This window comes from Thermobia domestica, chromosome 10 (genome assembly GCF_964235325.1).
Source record: "Thermobia domestica chromosome 10, izTheDome1.hap1.1, whole genome shotgun sequence".
Taxonomy (NCBI): domain Eukaryota; kingdom Metazoa; phylum Arthropoda; class Insecta; order Zygentoma; family Lepismatidae; genus Thermobia; species Thermobia domestica.
The window spans coordinates 32,108,489-32,120,155 of record NC_137463.1 but is presented as its reverse complement, the minus strand read 5'-3'; positions in this window follow the sequence as shown (position 1 = coordinate 32,120,155).

The following is an 11,667-nucleotide window of genomic DNA, read 5'->3' as shown; positions in this document are numbered from 1 at the left end:
GTTTAAAAAATACTGAATTTATTGGACAACTTATTCCAGTTGTTATGGAACGTTCGTGTGAAATTTCAGTTTGCCATAAAATGTATATTGTAGACATACAGGGATTTAAGATTTCCCCGAATGAATTTGTGATACGTGAATTTTGTCTTACTGCGTGTGATGATACTTTAAATTTTTATTGTTTAGTAAAAGTACCATGTGAATTTAACGATTTACCAATAGGTTGCCAAAAACAAATCGATTGGCTTACAAACCACTTGCATGGCTTGTCATGGTCTAGTAAGACTGGCTATCTCGTATCACATATTCGGAATATTATGTATGATTTTTGTGCATCAGATGCAACTTTTCTTTGTAAAGGTGGGGAAACATCCATTTGGATAAAGAAAATCTTTGCGTTAGCAAACGTTGTGGATCTGGAAAGAAAAGGTTGTCTGTCCACCATTAGCAGAATTACAAGGTACCGTTTGTAATGAAATTTGTTCATTTCATAAGCAAGTAGAATCAAAATCTGCACGTGCATATCGAAATGCACAACAATTGAATTATTGGTGGAAAAATGAGCGATCCACAACCCTTACTAAGGGCATAGCAAGTTTAATGTTTTCATTGTAATCTTAAAACTATTGTAAGAAAGAGATATTTTATGGAGAAATAAAAATATAAAAGTTTAAAAAATTGGTATTTATTTATTTCTAAAAATCTACAAACATCTACTTTTTTTTTCTTTTTCATTATGTTTTCTACATGTTTTTTGACAAGCTTATCATTATTTTTTATTTTTTTATGATTAAACATTGCAATACATTTGTCAAATGAAACACCATGTATCATATAATACAGAAAATATAATACAAAATATATACAAAATATAATACAAAATGATTATCTTGAACTTGTACAGTATTTACAAAATAGAGTTTACAATTCCTTTGTAGGAACTGCTGAATTAGTTTAAGCACACCCTGTGCCAGAGAATCAAAATAGTACCCATGTTTATTGTTATTGATATAGATCGCTACCCAATGGCTACCAGGTAAATCAGACTTGTCCAAATTATTAATCAGTCCTACAGGGTGTTGAACAAGTATAGGTAAACGATCAATGGGATAAATTCCAGTCACATTTGCACCGGTAATACAGTCCTTTACTAACACTTGTAATAATTGATCACTATACATGTTTATTAGTCTATTTCATCCTTACTTTCCTCCTCTTGTTTTATTTTTGATGGAACATACGTTGCACTATTTGGATTTACGTATAAAACATAACCATAGACTTTTAAGTATTCGGCATATAATAAAGCTTCACGCACACAATACTTAAATTGTCCAAATCTATGTTTTAAATAAGCACAAGAGTAAACATGAAATCCCAAGGAAGACGCTTTTGGGCACTGTAAATCTTCTAAATTTACAACAGTCCATTCCAAAAGTTGCTGCAGATAGTCCTGACGTGTTTTACCATAAGTATACAAGGTACAGGTATTAGCACAATATTGTTTCAATATAGTAGGTAACAATGAGTAATCTACATCGGCATTGTACCAGTCAATACCATAATCATGTTGTACTAGATGTTTATTCGAAAGTATGAGCGGACACGTAATTCATGTAATGGATATGGTGGTTTAAAAATCCAGCTTTGTACAAAGGGGATATCAGGATTTACAATTGCAAGTTCCTTGATAATAATATGATCATCATTATCGTTGAACGCGGAGAAGTGAACAATAACCCTCATGGCACTCAAATGACGAAATTTTACATCGTATGATCAGTATATACATTCCTGTCTTTATCGATTTGAATGAGAGAGTCAAATTGAGCGTACACAATACATGTAATGGAATTTTGTAGAGGTTGAGAAAATGATAATTTTAAATTGACAGGGGAATCACGTATGACATCCCACGTAGAATCATCTAATGTTCCTGTTGGAGATAGAATGAACGAGTACAAAGTGTATCCGTGTCGAAATTCTTCACGGGAAATTGTATGTGAATGATCTTGATAATATATACCGGTACCGGAAAACAGAGTGGAATATGTTTGAACATATAATCCATTTTCAAAATTAGGAGTGAGGAGTGTCGGTGGAAATGATTTTAAACCAACTTGTAATTGCAGCTTGTTAACGTTAAAATGTTGAAATTCAAAAGGATTTACATGTGGTTGACCATTAAATGCAGCATTTGATACAAAATCTATAACAACATCTTTTGGTACTTTACCCAAAAATAAATTCTCGAGATTATATGAACTTACTTCTGCGGGAATGGTATAGGTACGAGTTTCAACACGAGTAAGAGGTATGCTGGCCGGAAAGTGTTCCATGCCAGCATTGATTTGCATAGCTAAGTCGGCAGCAATATCTAGACGCCGCACGTGAAGTGTTACGTCTTCAAGTTTAACTTTATATGCTGTATTTTCAGCAGACATTAAACAAAACGTATCTTTTGTACGATGTAATTTTACACGTAAGCTTACTTTATTAGGAAGCATACATCCCACACCGGCAATATCAGCATGGATACGGCCATACATATCGAATGATGCACTATTTCTAACATACTGGACACGATTTGTAAATCCAGTATTTGCATTACCTAATACATTAAATTGGTTTGCAGTATCTTTATACCATAATCCCCCAGTTAAATGGGTTCGAGCGGCATCACTACCATAATTTAATACTGTTTCGATATAAGCACGGTACGGATATGAACCAGATGATGAACTAATTAATTTATCGTTTAATAAAACATCAACTTGACTAAATAACGAATGAAGAAAATTATTTACAGGTGCAACAATATCCGTTGCAACTAAATTTGTATTATCGTTTTTTGTAATTTTACATTTTACATAGAGATACAAGTATGCAGTGTGAATAAAATCACCAGTTTCACCAGGTATTATACAACAAATTCAATTGGTCCTTCTGACGATAAAGTAGAAACCGGACGATATTCAACAGTGGAAGATGACTCAATAGCAGTTTGAGTCATTGGAATAGTATGCTCAATGGTACACCACTGTTTGCCTAAGTGTTCCAGAAAGCTTCGGGAACGGCGTCCAAGAACTGGATTGCGTGGGATCCTGCTTCATCATGACAACGCGTCCGCACACACGGCCAACATCACAATTCAGTTTTTAGAATCTACGGAGATCAAACTTATGGCTCATCCGCTGTATAGCCCTGACCTGGCCCCGTGCGATTTTTTTCTGCTCACCAGGATCAAAGATCGCATGCGTGGGAAGAGATTTTGCAGCTCTGAAGAAGCTGTAGTGGCTTACGAGAATGAACTTTCAACACTTGAAGAAAAAGACTGGCAACACTGCTTCCAAAAGTGGCTTTCGAGGATGCAAAATTGTGTACAGTGTAATGGTGAATACTTTGAGAAAATGTAAGTGTTAAATTGATTTTAAGTATGTAAGTTATTTCACATCTCAAAACTTTCGTAGTAATCCTCGTAAGCTCCATAAATTCAGTGTTCCTATCTTCCGCGCTTTTCAGAAGACTTCCGCGCTTTCAGAAGTCTGTTGAAGAAGACTACGTTTTCTATAAGAATATTCGAAACTACAAGGAAGTTGTTACACGTTTACGTTGTTTGTGTTATGTGATTGGTTGTAGAAGGAGAAAGACACCTCCTGAATCTGACCGGAACGAGAAGCATTAGCAACTGCAAAAGTCTAAAGAATAGTAAATATAAATTTATTGTAATAATATCTGTAAATAACAGTGGAACACTACAAATTATTTTAAATGAAAAGTCGAAATTCTAAATTTCATTTCTTTAAATTTAAGGAATTCGAAGATGTTGATATTTTATTATTGGAAATTCGACTTGGAAGGGGATGAAGTTCCGGTTATAATTTTTATAAATGGATGTTTGTCCATATCTCGGCCTTATAAAATTTAGTATTTAGATTTTTCATTTAAAATAATTAAACATGTATTTTAAATGCTCTTTTCTATATTTCACATAGAAAGAGAAAGAGGTTGAGGGCTAATCGAGGTTCTTTGAGCCGCTATTTTCAATAGCTTGACCCAGCACACACGTGAGGACATACATGTAAATGTAGCACTCATTAGACCTTATTCTTCATGTGCAGAAGAAAGTAAGAGGGGACTTTTGCTAATAGTAATGTAAAATGCATCAATAAGTGCATGCATTCGATCTAATTGTAAAATAAACAGCAACCATTAGGTTGATAGAATTTTTTGTTGGGAGGGATCAAGTTTTGAAGAGGAGGTCCAATGCTACAAGCCATTACATCTATGTAATATTGAACAGGTATTATTCTGTAGCCGAAAAGACCATAAGTAAGAGTAAAATACTTCCACCTATACTTCCCCCCCCCCAAAAAAAAAGAAAGAAAAAGAAGAAAAGAAAAGAAGAAAGAAAGAAAGAAAGAAAGATAGATCTAGCTTGTTTTCATAAGAGAAAGATTGAAAGTAAGATCAAATTTTTATGCTACATCAATTATTTCCCTGCTAAACAAGTATAGTTTTATTGAGAAAGTGTGCAAATGTATGTTGAGTTTCGGGGTTTGAGTTTCGGGAAGTTTCGGGGAGGTCCGGTCCTGGTGGACTCTCCCGTGGATGCGCCCCTGATGGTGTATTATATTGTTCTATGTTATAGTTCACTTGATATTGCTCTAATAATTATAGATTATATAGCAAATTTTAGAATTAATATCCGTTACCGTATTCTAATGTGTAGGCCTACTCGTCCGTGTCGACCGAATCTGTAAACTAGGCTGGCCCAAAAGTAGGTATACACACCTGCATTGATGAAGTATAACATTCTAGCTTACGAGTTCATTTTCTTCGGCTCTTCAGAGCTTAAGATAAAAATAATAACACATTAAGAACAAATAATTAAGAAATTAAGTCTACTTGGTGGGTAACAATAAAAAAAAAGATATAAAATGCAATGAGCTGATCAGTATGGTTCTGTATACCTACTTTTGGGCCACCCTGTGTTTAATATAATTAATTTTATGTTAATCGGAACGGAGTGAGCGCTATTTGAATAATTTTAAGAATATCCCATAGCAACCCACGAATTTGTAACATTTGTAATTCGGACTACTACATAATTATTAAAAATAACAATATCACAATTATGTTACCTAGTAAATGAAAGTAATTCCTTAGAAACACCATATTTTCTTGGCACCTAATCTTTTCTTTACTTTTTAAAATAAAAAACTCGCCTCTAAATTTGGAAGTGTTACATGGAAAATAATTTTTATCTAACTTCCGACAGACATACATATATGGTGTGAAGTAATAAAGATGTATCTCGTGGTATCTGTAACTTTACAAATGAATATTCTGTTTTGATATCTTTTGTCAAAAACAAATTTTGTAATGTCTGGTAGGCGAAACGGTAGAACACCTCAGAATAGTGAAGAAAGGAAAGATCGCTCACGTTCTCCTCACAGGAATAAACAGATAAATTTTCAACAAAATGAAAGACAACCTGATTCGCAACCAGATGAGAAAAACAGCTATGAAGATCACAAATCGCCAAGCGAAACACCAATCAAGATTATTGATCTATGCGGAAGCTTTGGTTGTGCTCCTCGTCGGAAAAGAAAGATTGTGGTTCGCAGAAGAATAATCGTTCGTAAAAGAAGGGCTCCTCGTAAAAGACGTGTGAGACGAAGGAGAGTAATTATCATTATTCGTAGAAGAAGAAGAGCATGTAATAGGTGTTGAAGTCACAGCACTACTACTAATAGTGCAGCCAATTTCAACAATAAAGAGGGTAAACGTCCCAGAGAGCGAGTAAGCCAAAAGTCAAACCAACTATTCTAAAAATGTGATCGAATACTCTTTCATCATTTAGGCAATCATTGTAGAAAATGGAAGCACAAGCATGACACTACTTAGTCTACTTCGATTTTGTTTGTATCTGTTTCTACAGGAAACGACAAGGAAAAATTCGTTAACTTATTTTACAAAATTGCGTTCAAATGTGTATTAATCTGTCTTAGTAAATGTATGCACTAAATCAAGACCACCATTTTCCTTTATTATTCATATCTTAAATCTGTCTAATGTTTCTCGTTTCGTACATAGAAGCTATTTAATTATGCCTTGGAAACAATACGTTGAATCCTATTTGCATACAGGAGACCCAGGGTGGTAGATTTAAGAGGGAAACAAAGTTTTGAACAGGTAAAAGAAACACTGGTATACAACTATTCGCAGTAGGGATGCGCACGAGACGAGTCGAGATAAGATTTTCCTCACAAAATTCGAATCGAGACACGGCTCTTCCAATAGAAAAATATATATTTTTCGAGTCGAGACTTCACTTTTACAGCACACTTTCGAGTCAAGCCAGCCATCAATCTTGTCTCGTGCGCATCCCTAATTCGCAGTGGAACTTGAAGTTATTATCAGGTAAGCAATTGGCGTTATCTATGATATAATACGAAAGAACTTAGGATGAATGTCAGTCAATAACGCTCATGTCAGTGTAAGTGGCATTGTCTCATTTAGTGCGACATTGCTCTACCACTAGGTAATTAGGAGATTTTATGCCGAGTTAAATTAGATAATAAAGATAGGTTGTGCAGGAAGAAAGGTGTATTTAGTTTGAAAGTTCATCGGATAATGTATCAAGTATCGAAGATCTGTATCATGATGGTGATCGCAATAATTAAGATGATTGTTCATTGTATGATAATTTCCGAAAAGATAATGGGCTTGGTTCTGATGTAGGAAATGTTTACAGAAGGCACACCAAATGCAATGGAAGTTCCAATTACGATAAATACGAGGGTCGTTTTTTCAACCTCCGTTAAGATATCAGAGGAGAACCATGTAAGATAGCAAAACGAAAATTAGTAAAATATGTTCTTTCAAGTTCGCACATCGCACATCATCATACTAAAAGAGAGAGTCTGGTGTTCAACCATTGTGGAGTAGTGAGCGTGAAACCGTATCGAGTGTTCAATCACTGTGGAGTAGTAAGCGTGAAACCGTATCGAGTGTCTAATCACTGTGACGTAGTGAGCGTGTAACCGTACCGAGTGCAATCGAAGTACTCCTAATGTAATTCGATTTATTCAGACGGCTACTGATTTCCTTTAAATTCCAAGATCAAATAGTTCAAAACCATATTTTACCCCTCTCACGAACCACATGATTCATGCCTTCATCAAGGTCGTCTCCCGCCACAGATACACTCATGGCTTCCCTCGTCCTGTAGGTTGGTAAGACCTTCTTTAAACTCTCTGTATCACGTGTGCACAATTCTTTATAAAGTTAACGTCATAATCCTTAGTAATTCGGGATTTTGTATTTCGTTCGGTATTTCGGTTTTCGGTATATTGATATTTTTCGGTATTCAAATAACACCGAAAGTCGATATTTGAATCTCAATACCGAACACCACTTCCTGAACCCAAGATGGCCGCCATAATGGTACTATACAGTAATAGATGCGGTTCTACCTTTATAACCCGTATCCAAGATATGGTGTCGTTCCCTCTAGGCCAGTGATTTACAAACTGGAGGACGTAAAGAACGATCATGGGGACACGAGCTACTGACAGAAAGAAACCGTGAAATTATGAATAAAACACACTTGTAATGATCTTTTACAATTTAGATTTAGATAAATTTTACAGCCGCAACTGTTCGTTTCTTAAGCTTTTGGTTAACAATAGCATTTGACTTATTCTACTGTCTGATGGGTTGTCAGTGTTGTTGCGGGTATTTAAAAATATGTAATCAGCATTTAATCAATTTATCACTGATTTGCAAGGAGCCAAGAATGTACTTAATTACGCTGTTAGGTATGGTTATTTTATAAATACTGTATTACGAACGTTGTAGGCATGGGTAAAAGTGGATCTGAGAAGGAAGGGGGACGGTAGATAGCGGCATGACGTCACGCCGCACCCCTGTCTATATTTGCCCATTGTAATTTTTTAAAAACTGGGGGGACGTCGTATATATTTTTGTAGACAGGAGGACGACGTCCCAACGCGTTCCCCTTCACTTTTACCCCCTGGTTGTAGCAAAGAGCCGTTAAGTACCGTAAGTAGCATACAAACACAAACACAATATTAACTTTCTTCTCATTAAGAAGAAAGTTGATCAAAATAATACACAATGGTATGCAGAAGTATTGCTGGAAACACATATGAATTAGTGAGAATTATTATTATTATTATTATTATTATTATTATTATTATTATTATTATTATTATTATTATTATTATTATTATTATTATTATTATTATTATTATTATACTGACTGACAATAAATTTAAGCACCTGGAAGGAATAGTCGATGTCGATGTAATTTCATACACGTCATAGCATCAGCAGGTATGCAAATGATCGAGTTGCAATGATTTATGACTGCAAGAACGTCCTGCAGAATGCATTATGATCTTACCACGTGGGTATGTTACGTTATTTTAGTACTTTCTCTGACTTTGATGCACCACAGATTCGGTTGGAAAAGTCAGCTGTTGTGTCTTCTTCTGAGACATTGCCTCTTGACTGTTGAAACTAACTCTGGATATCCTGGGTATTAGCACTGGAACAGATTTTGGGTTCAAGCTGGCCCCACATCTGTTATATCTGGGAGAGAGATACATGCTGTGTATGGACGAGCATTGTCCTGTTGAAAGATGATACAAAGATGCTGTTTTATTTGAGGTGATACACGAGGACGGAGGATGTTCGTGACTTGCTGTTGTGCCGTCAGAATTCCTTGGATCACTATCAGGGGTGACCTGAAGTAATACGCGATGCCACCCATACATTGATATCAGGAGTAATACCGATGTGTTATCTCCCCTTGGTGCAACCTTACTCGCAGACGATGGTCTTCCGATGCGGTACCAAATCGAAATATACGACTGAAAATTCTACACTACTGGTCAGCAATCCGTACTTCCATACTTCATGGTTATGGCACCAATCCGAACGCAACCGCATGTGTTATGATATTAATAGCAACTAGGAATGAGACAACGATTCAATAGTCCTGCTGCTGGTGGTCTCCGATCGATGGTTCGGGGATGCCACTGGATGCTGTTGTGAGTCCATTACTTGTGTTCGGATGACAAGCGCACTTCCGAATGTGCTACATGATTGGATATTGCACTACTCGACCTGCAGATACGCAATGAGGCCCCTTACAAAATCTGTCAAGTGTTAGTGATGTTGCTACACGAGTATGAAGCGTGGTGTTTCACAGTGCTAAATAACTATCGGACACTGCGCATGCCACATTTCTACCCTATCAGATCTAATAACACAATCTCATGGTAACAATATTAATGCGTTCTTTAGTCCATTCTAGCCTTCTCAGACCATTACAACTCTGATCATTTGTATCTGCTGATGGTATACACGTGTACAAAATTACGCCAACATTGGACCATTCCTTCCAAGTGCTTAAACCTTTTTTTGTCAGTAAGTGTATATTTTTGGTAACTTTTATGTTTTTTAGAGTGCTGAATCCAAAAATGACCTCTACTTCTCTTATCACATAGACCCTACATTTTTCTTTTGAAAAACAAAGGGGTCTTATGCAGAGTCGTTCTGGCGGGTGATTGGTGCCATACTAAAGAGTTCGACGAACCCATGTTTCCAGCAGTAGTCAGGCCTTTAGCATGACGCTAATCATACGTCAAAACGACTCTGCATAAGGCCCAGGGAATTTACAATAAAAAGCACTATTCACTCCTTTATGGAAAGCACTATCTACTTGAAGGAAAACTGTTCTTTCATTATCCTATATTTAATCTAACATGTTTACTCTTTCTGTTTGAGTGACCTTTTCTTCTTTCCTTTGAGACTCCTCCGAACACGCTTTCGCTTTCCATCTTCTGTTTCCCGCCTGAATATCCAACAGTAATCAGCTAGCATGTTGGCATTCCATCTTCTTTACTATAAACTTAACTTTTAAACTAATTTTGTATCCTTAAGCTTCATACGCTGCCAACATGTGTTCTATAATGGCTTTGTAGAGAGGGTCTTTAGTATTCCTCATAAACTTGTACACTAAATCCTTAAAAGAGTCCCACGCTTCTTTTCTCCTCATTGTTTCTGAAAAGAGAGGATCGAATAAGTTTTCCTATGTCGCAGCCAGTAAAAGCTCCTTCTTTCAACTTGGCTTCTGACAGTTTTGGGACTTGGAAGACAGATATATGAAGCATCCTCCATCTTTAGGTAGTGATTTAATAAACTGCTTCATATGATCTAATTTTATATGAAAAGATGGCAATAAAATATTTTCAGGTTTTATTTATTACTTTTTTTCGCCGAGAGTTAAGGTACTTCCGTCAGACAGTTTTGGTCCAATGGAGGTCTCTGATGGCTCGATTGTCCAACAAGCATAGGAAGCAGGTATATTTTGCGTAACGTGCCTGCTGCCCCAACAACATGGTTAATATTGTGAAATATGAAATCTTTGAGTTTAACATCCTACGATTATGCTTGTTATGCTAAGGGAGACGATGATTAAAGCCAATGAAGGAAGATGGAAGAATTGGTGGAATGAGAAAGTGGGAGGAAACGGGAGTACCTCGAGAATACCCACGAGCAAGAAGTTGTCCATCACAAAGTTACTTGGCTTGGGATCGAACCAAAGACCCCACGCACCAGAGGTAAGCGCTCTAGCACTGAGCCACCGTGCCCGCAAGATAAAAATTATAGAACCAGATGGTTTTTAAAAGAGAAAGAGTACAGTTGAAGTGTGAGATCAAATTTTCATACCACATCAATCATTTCCCTGTTATACAAGTATAATTATATTCAGAAAGTGTACAAAGGAATCTTGCTTTAGGAATTTATGAGAAGGTGTGGTCCAATTGGACCCCCGTAAGTGCGCCCCTGAATAGAACTACTTTAGGAGGTAAGGCTGAAAATACCTTAGGAGTCGAAAGGTAAGGACCACCCTAATATATATAATCTTATCAGTTCAGATGTGTATATGCATTTCGATTCTCATAAGTAACTTTTACAAGTAGTATGCGTGTAAAGAGTATAGGCCCCTACACGTCACTGTTAGGAAAAAGACAAATAACAATCTGCTAATTAACAATATATTTCGCTACAAACACAGTATACAAATAAATAACAATTTCTTTCAGCAAAATAAACATTCAGAAAAATATTATTATTGCCAATGAACAACATGTTTTATCATTACAAAATTTCGATTGTTTTACGATTTTACGATTAATTTATCTTCCAGCATGTTATTTTATCCATTTTGATGTGTTCTATCGACTGATATATTATGTTTTGTGTTTGGACAACATTTTACGTGTAATTGGAAATTCAAAATTTCATAGTTAATGGCAATTTTAAGGTATATCTCATTACTCATAATATAACTTCGTTTCGGTAGTATCATAATGGAGAGCTTAATCACAGTATATTCCAGTATCACTTTCGCTTTCACTTCTGGTATAAATTGATTTTATTAAACATACAAATTATTTTATTTCTCCATTTTACACTCATACATACCTGGATGATTTATTCAGCTCTCTAAATCTATTGACTGGTACGAGTATTTATCTCATCTCATATATATTATTTCTAAACGTGCATAGCAGTGACGGATCTAGCCCAGGACCGGAGGGACTAGGCCTCCCATTTTGTTTGTGT